The following is a 22571-nucleotide window of genomic DNA, read 5'->3' on the forward strand; positions in this document are numbered from 1 at the left end:
AGCATCACGTGGAGGACACAAGGTTTAACTGCAGCCAGGCCCACGGAGGACAGGAGGAAATCAATGGACCAGCTGGGGAGAGCAACTGCACGTTGTTAAGAGGGCTTGAAGCTGGGCTGTTAGCATTGCTCTCTGCCTCCCTCCCCTTCCTCTATATGCCAAGGTGTGCTGTCTTTTCTTCTCCCCTCCTCGCCTCCCCCTTTTTTTAATGATATGCTGCCAATTTCTTTTCACCCTTCATCAAGTCTTGAAACAATTCTTCTTCTGGTAAAGGTCCTTCCCCTGTACAAAGTCATTGTCATATCAAAGGGGAAGTGTTACACAGGAATAGCTATGATAGAGGGCCAGTAGTAACCAAAAAAAGATCTGTGCTTCATTGAGAGATGAAAAAAATCCAAATCGCAGACTAATGATAGTCAATATTTCAATGGAGCAGCTCTTCACCTGGCTGAGGGCAGAAAATCAAGGGTGGAAGAAGCTGTACTTCAATTCATTTAATCCATAAAAACAAAGGTGCTTTAGAATGTTCTTCCTTTACTTTTAAGTGAGAAAGTGAGAGATAAGGAGATGACAGAGCAAGGGAATGTTTCCATTTTACACTTTCTTTTCTTTAATTTTAAACAGACTGTAAGATGGCCTTGCCCTGAAAACAGCTTTGCAAACAATGTGGAAAGTTTTCAAAGGCACTTGCCATGGCCACAGCTACCCTCAAGAACCTAGAAAAAGGGTATTTGCCACACCAGATCAGACCAGCAGGCTTGGTATCATGCCCCTAGCTGTATCCCACACCTCCAGCTGATGAGGGGGCTAAAATCCTCCTCTCACCTCCACACTGCAGGGAAGGGATTGTGCTGGGAACCAGGGGAGATGTGTTTGAGGGGCAACCCACCCTCCTCAGGGTCGAGTCCCTAGTCCTGTGGGCCATGTTTGTCCCATGGAAGGACGTGGCTGGCACTGCCCCATGCCCAGAGCATCACCGCCCCAGCCAGGGCTGTCATCTGGCTAATGAGCTTAAGGATCAGGCTGTCCCTTCAAAGCAGAGTTCTCACAGGCCAGAAATCAGTGTGATCCTAAGATGTGGAGGCTGAAAGGTAAAGGGCTGTGCCAATTAACTGATTATTGAAGCATAAATGTCACTGGGCTGCCATCACTCCCATTTGCAGCACTGAAATGAGGAGGGCAGAGACAGGAAGCACCATCTAGTTTTAAAAAGGACTAGCTACAAGGGATTATTCCCTCATTTGTTTTTTCCAACGTAAGAGAGCAACTTGCAAGGAGAGGATGGAGTAAATCCAGAGCCTTCTCTGAGCTCTGGAGGTACTCTAGGAGCTGCAAACCCCCTGTGGCCTCAAAACTCAGTGGAGGCAACACGATACCACTGGCGGCCTGAGTGCAGCTAGATGAAAAAGAATGACTGCCTGATGGGTGTTTTGACAGAAATTAGGGGCTTTCACCCAAGAGGGAAAAAAAAACGGTTGGGAAACATCTGTTTTGTTACCATATAAATAAATAAATAACTCACGGTAACTTTTCTATTTAAAATTTTATAGCAAACTCCAAACAAACAAACAGCATTTGTTTTTGCTGGCATTCCTTGCCGAGGCTGAGGGGTGGAGGGAGGATGAGCTGGAGACATAATGTCTAGGTACAGGAGGAATCCTTACACATACTGCCCTTCAGTTAGGGCTTTGAATCTGGAGATTTAATTTCCACACCTTACAATAAGGATCACTGCTAAGAGAGGGGCAAAGAGCACAGCCCTTGTGGGTGGAGCAACGCAGCAGCCAGAGCTAACCAATACCAAAACAAACAAAAAAGAGGCTGTCTTGAAAGCATCAGACTCAAGAGTTCCCCAAGGGGCTCTTGTCACATTGCAACTCCTTCCCTCTCTCGAAGCTGAGAATACGGCTTCTATTGAGGGCTGGAGAAACCCACTCACCTACTCACCAGTGGTAAGTGGAATTATTTCCTGATGAGACTAGGGAAGGATGTGGCTCTTGAAATCATCAGCCTCTGCAGAATCTAGCCTTTAATTTGAAGAAAACAAAACAACAGAAATCCAGCCGTTGTGACTGCACAAAGAACTTTCCAGATATGACCCTACTGCTGTGCTGTTTCTGAGTCTTCAGACAGGCTTCTCCTGTTGTTCCCAAGAAGCCACACAGTGAAATCAATAAGACTCATTAATGATAATCAGTACCCTATGGGCAGCAGCAAAACTGAAACAAATCCTGCCAATTTTGTCCTTCTGCTGTTACTTGGGGAGGCTCTGATTGACAGGGAAGGTAGATTTCCCATTTGCTTGCATTCAGTGATAGGAAGTTGCAGACAGTCCTGCAGAAGGCTCCTGCCACAGCATCCCACAAGGAGTATCAGCATTTGCTCCAGTCAGAGAAGGGCTTTGTGCTCTCACAATCACCTGTGTGTGGGATGAGGCTCTTCCTTGTTTTACATCCTGATATATTACTCATCCCTGAACACCACACAGGCTTTCCTGCCTCCTGACCCCACCAAGCTGTTGAGCTGATAAGCTTCAAGTCCTGACACAAGCCATACCCTCAGCTTTGAGGTGCATGGGGAGCTACATCCTAAGAGATGGACTAGGCTTTTAAAGAACTCAGTGTCCTACATATTATTTTCACTCTTTTAACTCTAGCATGATGTCTAGAGGATCTTCCACCCAGTGTCTTCCCATCTGTTGCTGGTGAACCACCAAGGAGATATTTCAAAACCCAAGGAAGGGACCCAGTAGTCCCTCCAGCTTCTTGAAGGTCTGCCTGCCCCCCAGCTCTCCTCCTGCTTCAGAGACTTCCAGTTTTTGCTTGTTCCTTCACACCCAAGTCTCCTTGAGCACCAAGATGGCCCTGGACCCTGCCTCACATGCTCTCTGACATCGATCAGGCATCAGTGACAAAACAGATGTGTAGACAGGGCCATTGAAGATCAACTCCCATGGAGTTCTTCGTATCAGGATGAAATTATTACTAATTTTAAAATTTCATCTACTTGAAGGAATACATTGCATGCTTGTTACTTGTTTAAAACATATTTCACTATTTAATTTAAAATTATACATCTGAAAGGACGGAACTGTTTCCATCTTTGAGATCTGACTCAAGGAAATATGCAAAAAACATTCAGGTTAAAAGCAGCCAGAATTTCCTCCTTCCCATCCCCTTTGAATAATACACACCAGGATAGTGTAGCTGTATGTTTACAGTTGGAGTGCATAATTCCTGAGAATAAAATAGACTTTTCCAGAACCTAGACCTACACAATGGGGATAGTTTCCTATTAATCAATACTGTGGAAGTATAATAAATTGATGTCTGTGCATCCCATGTCTGCAATCTGCTTAGATAAAAAAGCTTAATGTTCTTATAATTCACACTTTCAAGAGAAATAAATGCAAGGCCTGACAGGGCCTACATTTGTCAGGAGAAAAACTGGGGGGGGGGGGGGGGATGCAGAAAATCCCGTAAGTGTTTCTCAAGCATAGTGTCATCTCATCAGATGATGCACAGGGCTAATGCTGAGGTAAAGGAAATGGAGAAAATGCCATTTCCTGCTTCATTTCCTCCAGGGAGACTCTGGAGCAAGGTTTCATCAGATTAGAAATGCAAACAACCACATGTAGACTAAATGTTTTGTTTGTAGTTCCAGGCCTCCAAGAGAAGCACCCTGCTACAAGCAGCAGTGAGTTAGCTCTGCTCTGCGAAGGAGAAGCAGAAAGTGGAAGAGGAGCAGGAGAAACTGGTCACAGGAAGAGTAAGGAGTGGCGGTTCTCACCTCCAGTATTGGTTTCCAGGCCCTGAGTAGGTCAAATACAGGCTGCACTACAGAAGACAAGGTTACTGGCTGGGGTGGGGGGCAGGAATTCCAGGTTGTCGGTTACAGAAAGAGGAGAGGAAAAAACAAAATGAAACCAAACCCAAACACCTATTTCTCAGTTTCCAGAAAAAGTTAAAAAAATAAGAGTGCCTCAATTACACATAAAGGAGCCAGGTTTTGAAAAATGCCAAGTATGAGATCTCTAAACATCAGACCTTTGCACAGACAGGTACCTCAAAACTGAAAGACATTTTTGGAAATGTTTACTGTTCCTGCCAGGTCACATCAATAGTCACTGCCCTGAAATGGGCAACATCAGACTGGCATTTACCACCACTAACCACACAAATCTACCACATAACAGTGTACAAAAGTGAAAAAACAGTCAGTAGTTACACTTTATTTTAAAGAAGATATCTAATGGGAATGTCATTATATGCCCAAACATTAACAAACTTTTGTCAGAAGCTGGTGACTACATTTTGTTTTAATTGGGCTGTTTAAGAAGCCTGAACAATGGAGGAAAACTGGAGGCTGTTCATATCAGAAAACACTTTCCAGAATACCCTGATAGTGGCCCAGAAAGCAAAATTTGGGAAGTACATAAGGGATTGAGGGGTTTTGGGACACTGACACACAAGGGAGGCCAGTTTGGTTTCAAAGAGCTGAAAACATTTCCACTTTTGGTCATTTGCCATGTCCCACACTGGAACCACCTTTGGTGCTGCACCTCAACCACCTCCTAAGATCCCTGCAACTTACAATACAGCATTTAACACAAACTGAAAAAGGTTTACCTTAAGATTCCTCACTGAAATCCTACTGAAATTAGCCTTGTCAGTCAGACCCTGCAGAATCAGGTGCCTCCGGGACAGTCCTGCCAGCCGTTTCAAACCAAGAGGCCTTTGCTTCTGTAGCACATTCCGCAGCCTTGTTGCCAAAATGGATGCTTGTACTTCCCCAAAGTGTGGGTGACAGATGTTTCACCCACAGTGATGCTAAGGTCTGGGGCCGACCAGTCTGTGGCATGAGGTCTGAATCTGGCCTGCAAGGTGGTTTTTCTTGGTGCCCACTTCAGCAGAGCAAATAAATTACTAGGTGTGTGGTATTTTTAGCAAACTTCTGGTGTCTTGAGCACTGACAGCTGATTGAAAGGATTGACAGTTATGAAAAGGATTGTGGCTGATCAGGGCACCAGGCATTTTTCTACCAACTAGATGCAACAACTGTCCTCTTTGGCCAGAAACACCAGGATTTATCAATCCTACAATGCACATTTAAGGCCATCTCGTAGCACATACTTTCTCTTTTCTCTATTGCATGTTTAGACGATCACAGAAAGTACTATTAATGTTGAACATGGTATGAACAGTGATGAGCTGCTTGAAGTAATGCAATTCCAGTAGCTGGCAAAGGTAACTTATTAGGGATCAAAACTCTGATGCCAACCTGGAACTCAGATCTCAAAATACTTTTTCAGAGTCCATGTATTCACAGACAACTAACACTGATGCTGACAGGAAACCACACCCGGCTTTGACACCAGCACCAAGCCCCTCCAAAGTCACTCAGACCCCCCAGGAGAGAACTCCAGCTTATGCTTCCTTGGACATGCTGCCTGGGTCCTCCTTTTTTTTTTTTTTTTTTTTTCTTTTAGGAAATAACATCACATACCTCTTTGCTCATAACAGCCTCCTTCCTCTCTCTCAATGTACAATGAAGCATATGGATGTGTAAGGAAGTTCACTACACATTTCAGATCTCCAGTAGTTATCTATTGCATCTTTTCAGCTGTACTTTTGCCTTGCATCTGTTCTGCACAAGAAGATATTGTAGAAAGCTTCACAAAAGAAAAAAAAAAAAAATCCAGACAAAGAAAATGCTCCTTTTGGCACTTCTATATTAGCAGCCAGGTTGATAATTCTGCCTATGGAAGTGACAAGTTCTGCATTTTACGTACATGTTGTGTTGTCTGTCATTCTCCTTTGGAAGCAAGCACACAGACTCTAGAAGCAGCAGTGTTGTACAAATTGAAAGAAACAGTGTAAATCTGTTCAAGGCCTTCCCTGGAAGCCTTTCCAATAGAAGTCAAGGGATTTTTTAATTTTTTTATTTTTTCAATTTGAACAAGTGATCACTCTGAACCAGAACTCCCAGAATTGAGTTCACTTCCTGTGCTGAATATAATTCTAGATTCTGATCTACACTTCACATAAATCCCCCTTACCTAGGTAACAGCTGCAAATCAAAACAGTCATCATGAGTAGGCCAAGCAGGTGACCTTTTGGGCTGCCTGATTCTGGCAATTCCTAAGGCAGTTCCTGCCTACCCACTTCTTGCTGGTCGGAATGACCTCAGGAAGTTGGCAGATTTTGCAAGTAACACACAGTGGTGAAGACTCAGATCCACCAGGAACCAGTTGTCTTGTGTCAGCTGTGACCACAACCCAGCTGTGAATGCCACAAAATTAGACAAAACTTGAGTTGTACTTTGTGGGTAGCCCCCCCACCTCATTTTGATTACTCGGTCTTCCGGGACTTTATCTTCATTCTGGCTTACAAAGCATCCCCTGCTGGTGGGCTGACACAAAGAGAGCCAGTAGCAAAGAGGCCTGCTATTGTCTTAGTCAGAAAAGTCTCCTCAGAAGAATAAGTGAGAGGAGGAAGAGGAAACCCCGTGGAGCAAAAGTACACAAAGACTGTGCTGGTGCTAGCTCTGCTTCTCTAGCTCCTATTGATGTTTATTTCTGAAATGAGTCAGAAATAACAGAAACATCACCCAGCGTTGATTTTTAAGAAGAGAAAGGAAAATGTCCTTTTCTTCTGTCCCCCAGTGAGCTTGCAAGGCCAGCCCCTTCCCCAGCCTGGCTGCCCCTTGTACTCTGGCTCTTCTGCAGCTGGGGCTCTGCCAAGGAAGCTGTGCTCTGGCACTGCTGTGCTTGCATTTGCTGAGCCTTTGGCCAGTTCCTGGTGGTTTACCCTGTCCTATAGCATAGACTGCTTGATGTTTACAGGGAGGGCAGCCTGTGCATGCTAAATATTTACCTGATCTAATTTGCCCAATCAAATTTTGGGTGTGATAACTGTATTACAGTAACAGGTGGCTCTTTGGACCTTTTGTGCCTCTCTGCTTCCTGAGGTCCATGCTGGGTATGTTGGGAAATCAGAGCCTTGCTGTCAGTGCATTAAGGTCCAGGGCTAGGAAGACAACAGAAGTGACTTTTCACTCAGCCCTGTCATGATTTTGGTCCCTGATAGAGACTTACACCCAAAACAGACTGAAGTTTCCAGCACAACCCCTCGTAGGAGGAAGAAAGCAGATGGACCATCATTCTCTTGTGCTTCCCTACTGCTCCTTTCCACCCACCTACACTTCTTCCAGGACCTGGAGGACAGAGAGTGTCAAGCTGCCTGTTTCTACTTGGCTATTCCTTCCAGATTAGGCTCTTAGGTGCCAGCAGTAACCTTGCAACAAAGTAGCACTACATTAAAGAGACAATTAATAGCATTAATACAGCTCCCCTTGAAGCAGCACACTGATACTGGAGTAGGGCAATTTAATTTCTTTCAGGAAAAAAAATAAATCACAGCATTTTCACTTAAAACTACCTGTTATGCAGAGATGCTACAGAAGCCTTTAAAGAGCAGAGAAGGGATAGAGAGACCACCAGTAAGTAAAAAAGGTTCTGTTTATGGAGCCCTCTGCCCAGCCTGCCACAGTAAATCAGTAATTCTAAGCATCAGTCAGCCATACAGGAAGGACCTTCATGCAAACAAAAAAGCATTTAGCAAATAAATTCTCTGCTTTGCCATTTACTTTATCTCCAGTGCAAGGTATTAGTCAAAACATTTGTTTCATGCAGGTATATTAAAATCGTTCATTTCAGTCCCTTCCTCTTCCAAAACCTTTGGGCCTCTGTGGAAGAGCTTTCCTCTGCACAGCCCGCAGAAAGACAAGACATTCAGTCTCCTATTTTCCCAGCCAAATATTCTATTAATCCTTAGTAGTTTATTATTTTGACTCATAACAATCAGATTCTTATTTAATTCTTAATTACAGTAAGAATTGGCTAGAGACTAATGCTCAGATCTCAGTGACAGAAAGGGTGTGTTTTTTTTAATGTCTTGGATTACATTTAAAGAAACATAAACACACCAAAGTTGTTCTAGGCAAGATATTTATTATACTTTCCCAGATAATGCCACTTATGTTCTGGCACACTGTCAATGAAGCTAAACCTTATTAACCAAAAGGGTCTTGGCTCTGTTTTTACATTGTCATAGAACTGGTAAATGCAGAATTAGAACATCAATATTTCGCCCATAATTAATAAATTCAGCTCAACAAATTCTTTCCTTCACTGTGAGAAGTATTGCTTAAGCCAACAGTCCAAAATCCCAGGGAAAGCAGGGACAAGTGAGGTTTATTTTTTCAGCTCAGATAGCAGTGCTACTCAAGCAGGTTTCTGGAAAGAGGGACCTGCAGTGTTTCAGAAAATGAGAGCTCTTTTCATCCTTTCTGTAGGAATTGAGCACCCTTCTCAGGGGAGGCCTGCCATGATACTGCTAAAACAAAGCCAAGAAACACAGCACATTACCAAATGTGTGCAAAATACCACCTCAAGCTCTTCAATTATTCTATCCACCTCCAGACATCGGGGTTGTTTATTACTGTAGCAGTAATTTTCTAGTAAGATGCTGGAATGTCTCAGAGCATGGTCCTGTCAACATTAAAAATGTTTTCAATTATTATGATTTCCAACTAGAGCCTCTCTCTTTTGGGATTTTGCAAATACCACTTGTGTAGATGTCTGGCTCATCAGGTGTGCACTCTCAATAGAATCCCTGCACCATGCTAATAGGAGAAATTTCTGTGACTCCCATGGGGGTAGGAAAATAGTTTACCTTAGATACATGAATTTATATTGTTACATTATAAGAGCTCTGCAGAAAGGAGAAATTCTACCAGGTGTCAAGCTTCTGCACTGCATAATCTATCATCAAATCTCAAAGACATCTGGCCAATTATTTTATTTTCCTTTTAAAAACCAAGGAAGGGGGGGATAAAGGCAAGTTTAACATTTACATTATTATTTACAAAAGTGAAAAGAATGTTTCTTATGTAATATTTACTCTTTGATGTAACATGTTGACAAATTAAATATTTTGCAGAAAACTTCTACATTACCATTAAAAAATGTGTGATATTTTCCCACTTTACAACAGCTCCAAACAGTATTTAAAATATTTTTTTATTAAAAAAGGAGGGCAGATGCTTCTCACTTTGAATTTTTTTTGTTTCTTTAAGGAATCTTTTCCTAGATGTAGGCTGAATCTGGACTTTCAAATTCCTTTGTTTGACCAACCAGCAAAGTATCCCCTAGCACAGATCCTCTCCCAGTTCTCCATGCAACCACAACGCTCCACAGTACTGCCTGGGAATTTCCCTCTTCCTGCCTCAAATGCCACCCCAGTGCACTAGCAGGAGAAGCATACACAATTGTTTAGTTTCAAATAAATCCCTCTGACATCTGACTTCCCATGGGCAGCCACATGCCTCCCCACACCTGTGCTTCTTTGAGGTTCATGAGCTTGGCTTCCCCATGTCTTGCTGCTTCAGTATGAAATGACCCTTGATTTCAAGTGAGATGCTTTCAGGAGGTAACGCTTCCAACCTTGTGTATCTCTGTGGGTGCTCTAGGCTTCAGGACTTCACAGACAGCTGACGACACAGAGGAACCAAGGACTTAGGTGTTCAGGGCTCAGTGACTCAGAGAAGCACCTAACACCTGGCTGGTGCAAAACACTGAATGAAACCTGCAGCAGAGTGTTTACAGCAATGCAGTTTTCTCAGAGAAACTTCACTGGAAACTCAGCCCTGCATTGCATTTGAGAACTTGCTGAAAGGTGCCAGCCATCCTTCACAGCTATGGATGTAATTTAGACTCTAGTCCTTACCCTCAGCAACATCGAGGATATGCAAATTAAGCCACCTGAATAAGAAATGTGTGTCCCTCCATATAGCACAGTCTGGGGAGAGGTCAAGTTCTTTATGCTGCTTAAACTAAAACTCTTCCTCTACATGTGATGCCCACTCCACGAGTTACCTTGGACACACACACAGTGCAAGGAGACAGAAAACAATTCTGCTGAGGGAAAGACACCTTAAGAAAAAACAAACACACACCACCCAGCCCCTACTCCTTCTCCCCAAATTTTCCACATTTCCTGATTTTTAACCATTTCCCTCTGCAGCCATAAGCTCCTTTGCTGTTCAGGTACAACAAACACACATGACAAGCTCTCAACCACACCTCAGGTGCAACAGCTCTGCTATTCTCAGGAGCAGAGCGTGCCAGCCTCTACAAACCATGTCCTAATTCCATGAGAAGGACAGAAGTCTCCTTACAGCTTGGCAATTATTGCAAGGAGCTAGCAGTTAACTCTCTTAAGGCAGGGAGGCTGACTCGTGTACTTTTTCATTGTTGTTGGATGTAAAACTTGCTAACTTACCAGTTTTATTTTTCTATTGCAATCCTCTAGCAGGTACGCAATCATAAACACAGCAGCAAAAGCAGATCCCTGTTAAAATCTTAACAGATAATTTGGGGTACAATAGAAAAGTGAATTGCATGTTACAGGAGTGGAAAAAAGACAAGAAAAAATCCAGGAACTGCAACTGGCTATTCCTTCCTCCTGACATTGATTCATTTCAGCTGGTAAGAAGTTATGAGCTGGGAACTGCACAACTACTATCACTGGTTTTGTCAGAGAATCCTTCTCAAGTTTCACAGAACCCATTTCAACTCCCGCTGCTCTTACAAAAGCATCATAAAAATAGCAGCAAAACTGTGCTTTTTGAAGCAAGCAGTGCAGAAAAATATCCTTCACAAAAGCAAAGTTTGCAGCATGCTGTAATTAAGCTCACATCCTGACAGCGGGAGCATGAAGTTTCATTCTAAAGATAGCAGAAGTCTCTCCAATGTACAACCCTCTTTTTAATGCAAGATTTACAAAATTAGTCATTATATGCCAGCACCTTCCCAGGAATTCTTTAAAAAATATTTTGGGTTTTAATGCAGGGAGCTTTACAGCAGGGATTCAGTGTAGTCTCTAGTGCCTAATAATTTTGGTTTGTTTACTTATTGCCAACACAGCACTTGGAGCAGGGCAGGCACTACACACAGGCAGGAAGATGCAGCCTCTGCCAGGCCTGACAGCTTAAGCAGACAGCAGCACATACAGAACATGAAGTGTAGACAAATCCCTTGACTTTTCCCCTAACATTGATCTCTCTTCCCAGCTCTCAGCACCTGTTTCTCGTGGCATATTACCTTGAACTAGCAAGGCAGTAAAGACTCCATCAGCTTTGGGTTGTCTTTGTTTAATTCAGTCTAAAGCAGAGATTTAAACCAGCCCAGGCTAGCTCATACTAAAACAATACAATCATTTAGGTTGGAAAAGGCCTTTAAGATCATCAAGTCCAACCATTCACAGCTTGGTTGGCTTTCATGAATGAGACCACACCATTTTTAAATTGAGTTTGGAAACCATGATCTTAAATAGATATTCTTTAAATAGATGAGGTTCAAAACCTAATCCCCTAACTGCATCAGCTGAAGGCAGAAAAACTAATAATTTCCACAACGAAACCATCCTGTAACTCCAGAGAAATTAGATTCTGGCTTATGCTTTATCTTTGCATTTCTGATTGTTACATGCCTCATCTGCATCCTGCATTACCTCTGCAGTGGAAAGGGAAGAGGAAGGAAGCCCCTGGGCCACCCTCCACTGCACTGATCGTGTTGGAGGAGCTTCTCTTGGGTGGTTAAGCAACCCAACAAGAGCCTCTGGAGGGGTGGGCTGGGCTCCGAGGTAGAATGACACCAGGCAGGATAAGTGTTTCCAACAAGGTGGGCATTACAGCTTCTTCTGACAGCTACAATGGCTCCAAAGCAGCAGGGTAAACTCCTATAAAAACACCAACTGGCTCCCAGCAAAATCCATTTTTTATTGAGCCCAGCCTATCTCCTCCCAGTGCTCTGTAAACCAAGCCCAGTTGCAGGCAACATGCAGCTCAAAGCTGGACTCTGGGGGCTGTATCCAACGTCACTGACCAGTGCAGCACCTACAAAGGTCTGGTAGAAGCAGAATCTGGCCCCTCAGCACCATGCCTGCCTGGTGACCAGGCCACATGGAACCTACAGGAAGGAACATGGGGCTAGTGATAACTAGCAAGTGCCAATACACTCAGGTACTTAGGAAAAGCCTTCTTCCCCAGTCTATACTGCCCCAGATAAGCCCCACCTTTTTCTCTCCTGCCTGGCATTTAACCTGTGTAACCTGCAAGCCTGCTGCAGTGCACAGTATTTAATACCAACCAGTGTGCTGTGCAGTTTCTGCACAGATCATCAGCCCTGTGAGTCCCCTCTGATCCTCAGGCTGTCTCAGGGATGGTTGAACTACCCGACTGAAAACCCAAGGTCCTGCATGGCTATGGCTGCTGCTCTGCTTGGAACAGTATTTCTCTTGTTCTGTACAGTGTGATGCACAACGAACCTCTCTCTGACTGCACATACCAAAACTCACATGGAGATGTGAGCAATGTTGTAGCCTGTATCAATTCCCTTTAAAAACAAAATTCCAAACCCTGTAAGAGGCTCCAGACTGTGCCTGGAAACTGCGAACATCTAACAGCGAGCAAATCCACGATTTACCCAAGGCTGTTTTCCTTGTGGTTTTTTTCAGTAGCATGCATGCATGCCTTCCGTGTTTACTGTCAGCAATTTTCAACGTGCTGACATGGCTAAAAGTGACCACAAAGCCAACGCAAACAGGCAAAGAGAAGAAACAGAAGTAGAAATGTCAGGAAGTGCAGGCTCAAACTTTGCGCTTCTGCAGCAGTAACTACCAAGGTAACCTGGCTATCACGGGCAAGAATGTGATTAGCACGACTTGGAGCAGACTCACCTTTTTCCTCTTCTTTCATTAACCAATAGAGCTTTGTTCCTGATGTTGCTATTTTTGTGGCTGACGCATGCAAAGAGCAAAGGAGGGTGCCTTTCACACTACAAGTGTTACATTTCTTTCCCTGCTATTGGCTCGTTCAGGGTGGCTGGGTTGTTTTTCCAGCAGCTTCATGGACTTCTCCTCCGCAGTTTAACTCCAAGTTGTATTTGTATTTGCGTATTTCTGAGCTGCACCTGAAAGCTAGGTGAACAATGCAGTGCCTGGAAACATCTTGGGTATGATTAATAAAGACTTTAGAAATATCACCACAAAATTTAGGTCCCCAGCTTGCCATGCCTTTAAGATACACAAATGTTAAACTAACACATGCAGATTTTAAGTATCTATATCTGAAGTTTAAAACACTGAGCAAAAGCAAAAATACTAATGAAGCAGGACAAGCATAAAGAGCACCTCCTAACCTGAGGTTATTATGTAATAATAACTCGCACTTAGTTTCACAAGCAAAACTTGCCAAGACCTCCTCTCTGGGTTGCCCTTCTTGTCTAGAAGAAGTAGCTGGGGCAAGCAGAACAAAGCCAACATGGACTGTTGTTTCCTTTAACTCCCAAGCTGATGAAGAGCCACTTTTTTTAGAAAATGAAAATAATCAAATTAAGCTTTTCTGAACTATTCCAGTGGAAAAAGCCCATCTCTGTGGAAAAGCTTTACAGTAGTAACTTGTAGCAATACACACAAAAAGCTGCCCATGTAGCTAAAGTTTCCTTTTCTCCTTAAGTTTAGTATCTCTCCATTTTTGTATTTCACATATAATATGGGTGACAGATGTAAGTACCACAAATTCAAAGAAAACCTGCAGAACAGGCCCTTGATTACACTTCAAAACCCCGCTTGGAATTAAATAAACTTTCCTGATTTTCCTAATTTGGGTAGTATCTCCAGTGCTGAAGTCCTGGGGTCACTCTATCTAAGATTAATGTACATAGCATCCAAATAATAAACACTGAAAAAGTAGTGGCACCTGAACACACCTTTAAAGCGCTGCAACCAATTACAGATTTTATCTATAGATCATGGCAATGAACTTTCAAGTGTCAGCATTTTTGCAAGACAGATCCAGCCCTTTGTGGAAGAGAAGAGAGTAAGGATGTGGATGACAAGGGAAGCACATTCCTCTGTACACTGGTGCTTTCACAGAGAGCACTCAGTCTCTCTTGTGTTTACTGACTGGGTTCTCCTCATCCAAAGTTCACCACTGCCATGTGCCTCCCTGTGCAGAACGCTGAATACCCATCTAGCTATGATGAAGCATTTTGTGTCATGGAGCTGCAGGATCCCTGTGTCACGATGGTCGTAACTTGTATGAGTGAGGAAAGAGCACAACAGCATGGATCACACCACCTCCCTGTCCTGTGAGGCTGCTTGCTGAGAATCAATAGCTACCCCAGCCCACAGGATCAATTCACAGGCATGATGTGATAGTTACACTGCTGTGAACTCCTTGCAAATCCCAGCGGTGATTTAAGAGCTGGGCTAAGAGTAAAACCGTGAACTCTTCTGACTGGAGGCAAGATCTGGGTATCCCCAGTGACATTCAGCCCAAGTCTTTTCCTGGGCTCTGCACAGCCACCACCATCTGCTTACAAATGCCAGACTGGGAGTGAAATAAAACAAGTGAGGACACCCCATAATGGATTGAGTGAAGCAGCTGGGCTGTGTAAGCACTGCCCCAATTCAGTCCAGTCTTGGGCAGGGACAGTGTGGCCTGGTGGCACACCCCTCTGCATTAGCCACACTGCTCTTTCCCACCTGTATCGCTCCTTCTGGCTCAGCTTTCTTACAGGCACTGAGTGCTCATTCACACACAGACTTCCCTTACATGTCCAGTTGAAAATGTTAACAAGACTCTTTTTTAGTCTAATGCAGAAGTAATTCTCAGAGCCTGATGGACACTCATAGGCTTCATTTGCCCTGACCTGCCCTATCTGGACCCCTCAGACCAAGACACCATGTCAGCCCCTGCCCCAACGATGCTGCAGCAGGGCCAGTCTCCAGCTCCCCAGAGCCCTGCCCAGCCACCACCAGGCCCATGTCCCATCACAGCCTTGGCCCATGCCCAGGGATGTACACAATGTCCAGGACTGGGGCAGCCCTGCTGGGGTCAACCTGGCTGCCCAGCCTTCCCTGCCAGACCCCCACAGGCAGCCTCTGCTGCTCCCAGCCCCAGGAAGCACTTGGGCCATGCAGCACCCCGACCAAAGTGCTGAAGGGTTAGAAACAAGCTTCCATTAATTAATGTATTAAAATATGTCTTTCAAGGCCAGTAGCTGCATGAAATTTGTCAGATTAAGATGGGTTCCCCCCCAGCTGTTTTCAGTCCAAGATACCAGAAAGACAGACATAAAAATAACTGACCCTGTCCGTTTTCCTTTGTCCACATCCCAAGAATTGCAAATTTGGACCAGCTTCAATGCAAGTACATATCACAGCTGAAAATCATATTTTTTCTTAATGTTCTTTGTAATTATGGAAGGTAGAATTATTTATGTAGCAAAATGTACCCACAAGCCCTAATAAAATACACAATGAATCTTTTACTTTGCCACAGATACAGACATTTTTAAAGGGAAAGAAAGATGAGAAATTATGGCTTTGTGATGAGCTCCCAATATCATTTAACTTCAGGCACTACCACGGGGATAGGTGTGCTCTCCAGAGCTGCTTGGATCCTCTTACATGGTTCCCGCTCCAAACATGCCTCTGGAGGAACCTCTTCTCTTTGATACCTTGGCAAATATCCACCTTTCTTTACAGAATCTGAAATTTGCCCGACTAAGTTCCCCCACCATGCAGATAACCAGCTCCCTACCATCAGGTGGACATTTTTTCTAGTCTGTCAAAAGTGGCTCGTAAGTATGAGATCTAGGGCAGATAAGGTGTTTTCCTTTGCATGCCTGCCCGTGGCACATGTAAAAACAGCCAGGATCTACCTAGTCTTGATTGATTAGCAAAGCTAGAAAGTTACATTCTTTACTGCTGCCGTTCCCATTTCAACTTCTAAAACCAAAAGCACGATCAAAACACTGCATCAGCTGCAGTGGTGAGACATTAACTAACTGTGAGTCGTTTTCTTGCTCGGTCTCTTTCATATCCCTTCCTAAACGGCAGTAAAAACATTCCCCCAAACTGAAGCCAGATGGGGCAACACAATTATGATAAGAGTTGCAAAATACAATAATTTGCATATCCGTGACTGACACAGAAGATCATTAATTAGGCATTCTAAGTATAAGTATATATGTATAAATTAGCATCTATTCATCATTTAAACCGCAATAGTGTTTTTTTATATATCTGAATATTAACTACATAGGAAAATGACTAAGTTTTCTACAGGAGGGCATCCAACAAGAAATTTTATCAGCCAAAATAAAACGATAATTAGGAAAATAACCAAAATACTAAGGTGAACAGTGAAGAATCTGACCTCAGTAGCATCTATCACTGCTCTCTGTTCCACATCACTTGTTGCAAGCCCTCTGCTACCTCTCTGACAATATCTCTCAACCCTGTTGCACACTCCCCCCCAACAGTTCTTTATGGTAGGAGCACTTCAGCAGTACTATTTTGGACTGAATTTAAAAGGCAATGTAAAAACCTTCAGGATTTTGCACATCTACTATCCAAGCAATCCTTACTCCTCATTAATATTAAAGAGGACAGACTGAGAGCAGAACTTTTAACTACACCTCTACCTAGCAGAGCTCCCAAAGACACACACCTTGCAGTAATTCTTACTGGGAAAAATAGTCAGAAGGAAACAAGAGTTCTAACTTTTTAAGAAAGCTGGTTGTAACCTCCTTGCCAGGAAGTACAAGACACTTCAAAGACTGTACTTTTGCAAATGAAAGAAATCTGGTGGTTTTGGAAGTGTGAGATGACAGCTTGGAAAATTACCAAAGCTCACAGCTCTTGAACAGAAGTAAACAAGTCAGGAATGCTGGAAGAACGATAGGCAGGACAGAAACTAATGAAGATATAATTGCTAATAACAATATTAGCAAAGTTTGTTTGAAGCTACAAAATGCACAAAGGGTAGATTAAAAAAAAATAAAAAAAGATTAAAAGGGGGTCCTTAGGTGTCATAAGTGGAAGCAGCTGTGCTGATTTACCATTTCCAAGGATCTGGCCTGTACTTTTAAGAACACCCACAACTACAGTCAACCAGTGAAATAAACGGAGAACCAAACAGAACCAGCATCATCCAAAGGGAAGATATTTATCTAGTAGTGAATGGAGATGAACTTCATAACATGGAAGTTCTTACTGAGCTACCTATATGCAACAGAACTAGTAAGATGCAGAAAATGAAAAGCATGCTAGCAAAAGAACAAAGTGGAAAGCCTGTTTTAGTCTGTTGTTTTTCCTCTTAAGAAATAGGGAACACTGACTATTCCACATTGATGAAAGCGGTGGCTTTTACATGTAATGGTTTGGCAGCTGCTGGCCCAGATCTTCTGCATTGGTAGAGATAGAAAGCCCATAACCACAGTATGCACAGTCCTCTGTGATATCACTGAGAGTAATACAACTGTGTGACTGATACCTAAGTTATTTCCATTGAGAAAGAAAAAAAAATTAAGGAAAATCTGATTTATTAAAGAAAAAAAAAAAAGGTAAAAGAGAAAAAAGGTGGAGGTTCCTTTGTGATTCCAGTTTCCTGAATTCAGCTAAATTTAGATTATGGGGTAGCAAGCACAAAGAATGCACCCTCATAGGCTATCCTCATTCCTCCCACTCTTTGGCTCTATCAATAAGTAAACCCACTGACCCTGCCCAGCATCTCTGCCTTACCCTATTATTACAATATCAGCTTATCTGTATCTTTAAAATATCCATATATAGAACCCATTAAAGTATTGAAAACTCACTGAAACATGTACATACATCCAGGAATAAAACTCTGGCTTATTTTTTTTTGCCTTTCTGCAAATGTAAATCTGTCTATCATACATCACCTCTGCATTTTGGGGTTGTTTTCAGCTCTCAGACTCCAGCTCTGATCTAGAGAGTTGTAGAGTGCTGACAGCTCCCACTAAACACACGCACGAGTGACTCCAGCTTTGCCAGAACTAAGCAGGGGGTGGGTACAACTTTTTAAAGGTCCTTGAGAACAAACACAAAGAAGTTGCGATTTTCTGCATGCCAGCTTCTGAGCTCATGCCTGCTGAACATGATCTCTAAAATTACAGGGCTGGTGAGGGCAGGGACAAGGTAGGTTATAGCTGTGTCCTGGAATCAAGCAAAGCTGCACTGAGCAGTATGTGGATGAAGCTAGGAGAGGATCACAGACAAGATAACATCAGACAGACACGCACAGGTCATTTCTCCTGGTGTCAAGGGAAGAATTATAACCACCAAAACTAAGCAGACCAATTTAAGTGACAGAGTCTTTAGTGCCAAGAGCATCGATCCACCAATCCAGACGAATGGCTCCCATGCAACAAGCCATAGGAACCACACAAACACAGCTGAAAATTCAGATAGTAGCTAAATGAAAACTGATGAGGTAAATCAGTACAACTTGGTACAGTTGGGCCTTTTCAAATGTCATGATTAAATACGAACAGGACGGGGAAGGGTAGTCTACAGGATCCAGTGCTCAAAGCAGCCTCAGAGAAGCGCACGATTCCCATCTCAGCGGTTAATGAAAGACCAGAGGCAAGTCCGGGTCACGGCCTTGCAGATTATATCACAAGGACCTGTTCTTCTGTGCCTAAGAAGCTGCTAATGATCTGGTTGAATGGGCGTGAATCCCTGAAGCAAGGATCCTTCAAAGATAGAGCAAAAAAAATCTTTGATTGAGGCTTTGAATTAAATAAAGTGGCTTCAGATAGCTTGGGACATGTAATTCAAGCATTCATCCCTAACTCTTGTAACATCCACTGGCTAAAGAGAGGGACTGATTTCTTGAAAAAGACTGTTCTTGCAAGAAGATGAGGGTCAAGAGGGGGGAAAAAAAAAGCTCTATCATTTACATGGAAGAAATGTATGTGTGCCAGCTGTGCCAGGCCACAGCGTTTCTGGGAGGACAGTTAGAATGCCCTGTGTTGATGCTGCTGCAGAGAGCCTCCTCCTGCAGGCTGGGACAGACGTTCTTGGTGGCACATCACAGCCCAGGCCTCACCCACACCTTGTGCTTGGGATGGGGGGAAGAGTTCACAGTAAGAAGCCTACACTGCATGGACTCTGCTGGAGGACATCGTCCTGAAAAAGGAAACCAGGCTGAAAGAAAATAAAAGGGGGACATCTACACAGGTCCAGTGACATCTGAGAAGGAGAAGGTTACTCAAAGTCCAAAAAAACCAAACAAACTAAAAACTCAGCTGTCAGTTTGCTTGCTGGCTTTTGCCAATGCTGCCCTTTTGTGAGCCTCAAAAATCTGAATTTACCAGAATTCTGCACTAGCTGGAGCAACACTAGTTATACAACTTGTTCTTAATTGAAATATTTGGTGCCTGCTGATATGTTCAAACAAATTCACCAGATCTTGATTATGCGCTGGCAATTAAAGCCATTAAGTCAGTAGACAGACAGCAGGTTATTTCATTGCTATTTGACAAAGCCAGCCGTCGTTCTTTCTCCCTGTCTATGTGACAGCACTGTAATTAGCAGTAATCAAATACTATTTGTGCTAGGTGTTGTGAGTTTGCTTCCTTAGCTAGCAAGATTCCTCTGCCAACTGCAGAACACAGAAATCTACCTCTGGTCAGATGATACACAAGATACAAAGAGTAGAGGAAAGCAATGAAACATGAGGAACAAAGGATGATTGCTCATTTCACGCTGAAGGAGTTTGTTCTTGAAAGCAAGATTCAAAATTAAGAATATCTTTTATTTCTGCAAGTTGTATATTTTAAAAATTAACCTAAATTACAAAAGCCCGATCAAGTAATATTGTGAAATACAAAAATAATTACAATTATATTTAGCATTTATGTATTCCCTGCTTGAGAAATGCATGCAACCTCCATTAGCATTAATGGGTGTTCTACTCATGCATCAAGCAGAGACTGGAGCCTAATAGTGCATTACATCTTCAAAGCGCTGTACAAACATTAACTAATTAATCCTCATAACCACCCTGCATGGTAGGTAAGTGATACATGAAATGTATATTAGAGCAAGCCCAAGAGCAAGACAGTACCACTCTGTGCCCTTCAACACAGACCAGAAATTCATCACATTTATTCTGCTATCCAATTCAGATGTATTTAACAACAGTAAGAGAGAGACCCATGGTGAGCCAAGTTCACTGAAGCCAGCAAGAAAAGAAGGAAATCACATCTCCCTCTCCCTTCCCTTCTCCCTGGGCTCTGGTGGGCTGCTCGCATCTTGATGAGCAGGAAGTGTTAATGCCGCTGCTTCCCCTTTGGATTTCTACTGTGGGGAGGGACCTCTTGAATCCTAGGAAGGAGAAAGGAAAAGATCCATGGGAGGCCCATCACTGCAGACTTCTCTGTCAGTACCATGCCCTTTGATACCTTGATCTTCCCCCCTTTTCTGCTACTGTTCTTCCTAGCAGGCTGCCTTCAAAACCGTTTGACAAAATCTGTATATCAAAGTTGCAACAAGACCATAGGAGGAGGAAGTCAGCCCATAATTTGGGTATTTCAATTATAGAACTTGAGTAATTTCTCTTTAAATAGTAATATAGCAATGAACATGCTTCATTTTTCCCTGATGAAGAGATACAGTATTCTGAAAACCCATTTTGCAACAGCCCATAGGCGGGAACTTTGATGCTCTAACTTTAGAAGCAGCCAGTTATTTCAATACCATGCAAGAGAGGTCCCTGGACTTACAGGCTCAGAGAGCATTTTAGAAAGGTAACAACACAGTAGTACATCATGGAGAGGTGTCTGGGGGGGTGGGGGTGTGTGTGCTCTTGGCTAAGAAAATAGGGGAAGGGGAGAAATAACGTATCAGAAGGATATAGTACTATTATTGTTAAGGAAAAGCAGACCAGGTACCTAATAAAAACATCCACCGTTCCATCACTACTCTGCTTCCCCAAGCTCACTCAGCCCAGAATGTGCCACAGTGAAATGGCGAGGTAGCGGGTGCTCTGGAAAACAAAGATACTAAAGGTGCTTACATTTCCCCCAAATCCACAGAAGCTCATTGTCAGAGTCAAAGCCATCACAGCTGAATTCTGTGGGTCTCTGATGGTGTTCTCCATGGACAGAGGACAAGCTCAACCTTCCTCTGTGTGTGTGTAGCCCTGATCTCACCAGCAGCCACAGGCACTTTTCCAGGGGTGCCACTTGCCTGCAAAGTGCTGCTTGCCATTCACAAGCCCCAGAGCAGAGGGGTGCACAGGGAGAAGCACAAGCATGAACAAAACTGCACATCGGAGAAACATGCATTTAAAACTGTGCTTTACTACCTTCTGGTGTCATACCAAACACAAGAACAGCCAGTATGAAATGAGAGAAGCTTTCTTTGAAGAATGCTTGAAGTTTTGCTTAAAAGTAGCCACACAACATGAATTACACTTTAATGCCAAATCTCAGCACTAGCTAAAAGGTGCCCAAAACTGGCACACCTGACTACTTTCGCCTGCAGAGTTCAGGGTCTGGGAGGCAACAGGAGCTACAGATGGCTCAGCTGATTGGTCTTTAAAGATGAAAATCTATTTGAAACATTGTTTTCATTTGCCACAGACTGTCTGAAACATTTACAAACACATATTCCAAATGCATATGTACTTATTTATATCAATCACATCATCAATGAGCTTTCAACAAGGCTAAGTATTAATTTTAGAAAATGAAGAGCCCTTGAGTTTCCTGGTCAATATTTTAACAACATGTACCATGGTATTGTAGAGAGGAAACAGCAGTGACAACTGTGAATCTCCTGATGCTTGGGAAAGGAAACAGATCTGAATTTTGGCTAGGGAAGGAAAAAAAAAAATAAATATAATTTTGTGGATAGTCCTTTTCTGCTTGTAAAAATTAGGTTAAGACTTCTCATATTGGGTGTTCACAATTAGAGGCAACCAAACACAACAGGGGTTAGAGTTCCCCTTCTCTTAACTCCACAGTGGCAGCCAGTGCAGCCTTTGCCCCAGCTGGGCATTTTCATACCATGCGAGAGAGCAGCGCCTCTCCTAACATACAGCAAGCACATCTGGAGAAGGGAACAATGTATTTTTTGTCTCCATTAGAGCTGAGAACTTGTGTTTTGTGTCTGCTTTTCTTTCAAGGAAGGAAAAGCTTTCCCAAAATCCTGTCTTGGTGAGAAATCAATCCATAAGCAGGAGGAACACAAGGCAGCCTCCTAACCATGGAAGCTTTCTTGCACACTGAAAAGCTTGCTGTAAGCTCTGCCCTTACTGGGTCTCACAAATTTTGGGGCAAGTATGTGCCACTGGCTCCCTTCACCTTACTCACCCCAAGCCTGACCAGGTGCCTGAACCCACCTTCCCTTCCCTGAGCAAATAGAAGCCCTGAAATGGTCCCTGCACACAACTCCTGCATCACCAGCTTCATGCTGCCCCCATCTTCCCAAAATGAAGAGAACTAAAGGAAATTTCTTTCATGCCTTTCCTGATCCTGTCTCTTGAGAGAGAGAGAGAAAGAACAGCACAGAGAGAAATGAGATTGTGAGAAACTGGTCTCATTTCAAAGCAGCCCTCCCTCTCCACTAGTAAATATTCAGCAAATGTTGTGACCATTTAATTTGTATCCTCTCTCTCCCCCTCAG

The sequence above is a fragment of the Chaetura pelagica genome, unplaced genomic scaffold, assembly GCF_000747805.2.
Source record: "Chaetura pelagica isolate M959 unplaced genomic scaffold, ChaPel_1.0 scaffold221, whole genome shotgun sequence".
NCBI classification, from domain to species: Eukaryota; Metazoa; Chordata; class Aves; order Apodiformes; family Apodidae; genus Chaetura; species Chaetura pelagica.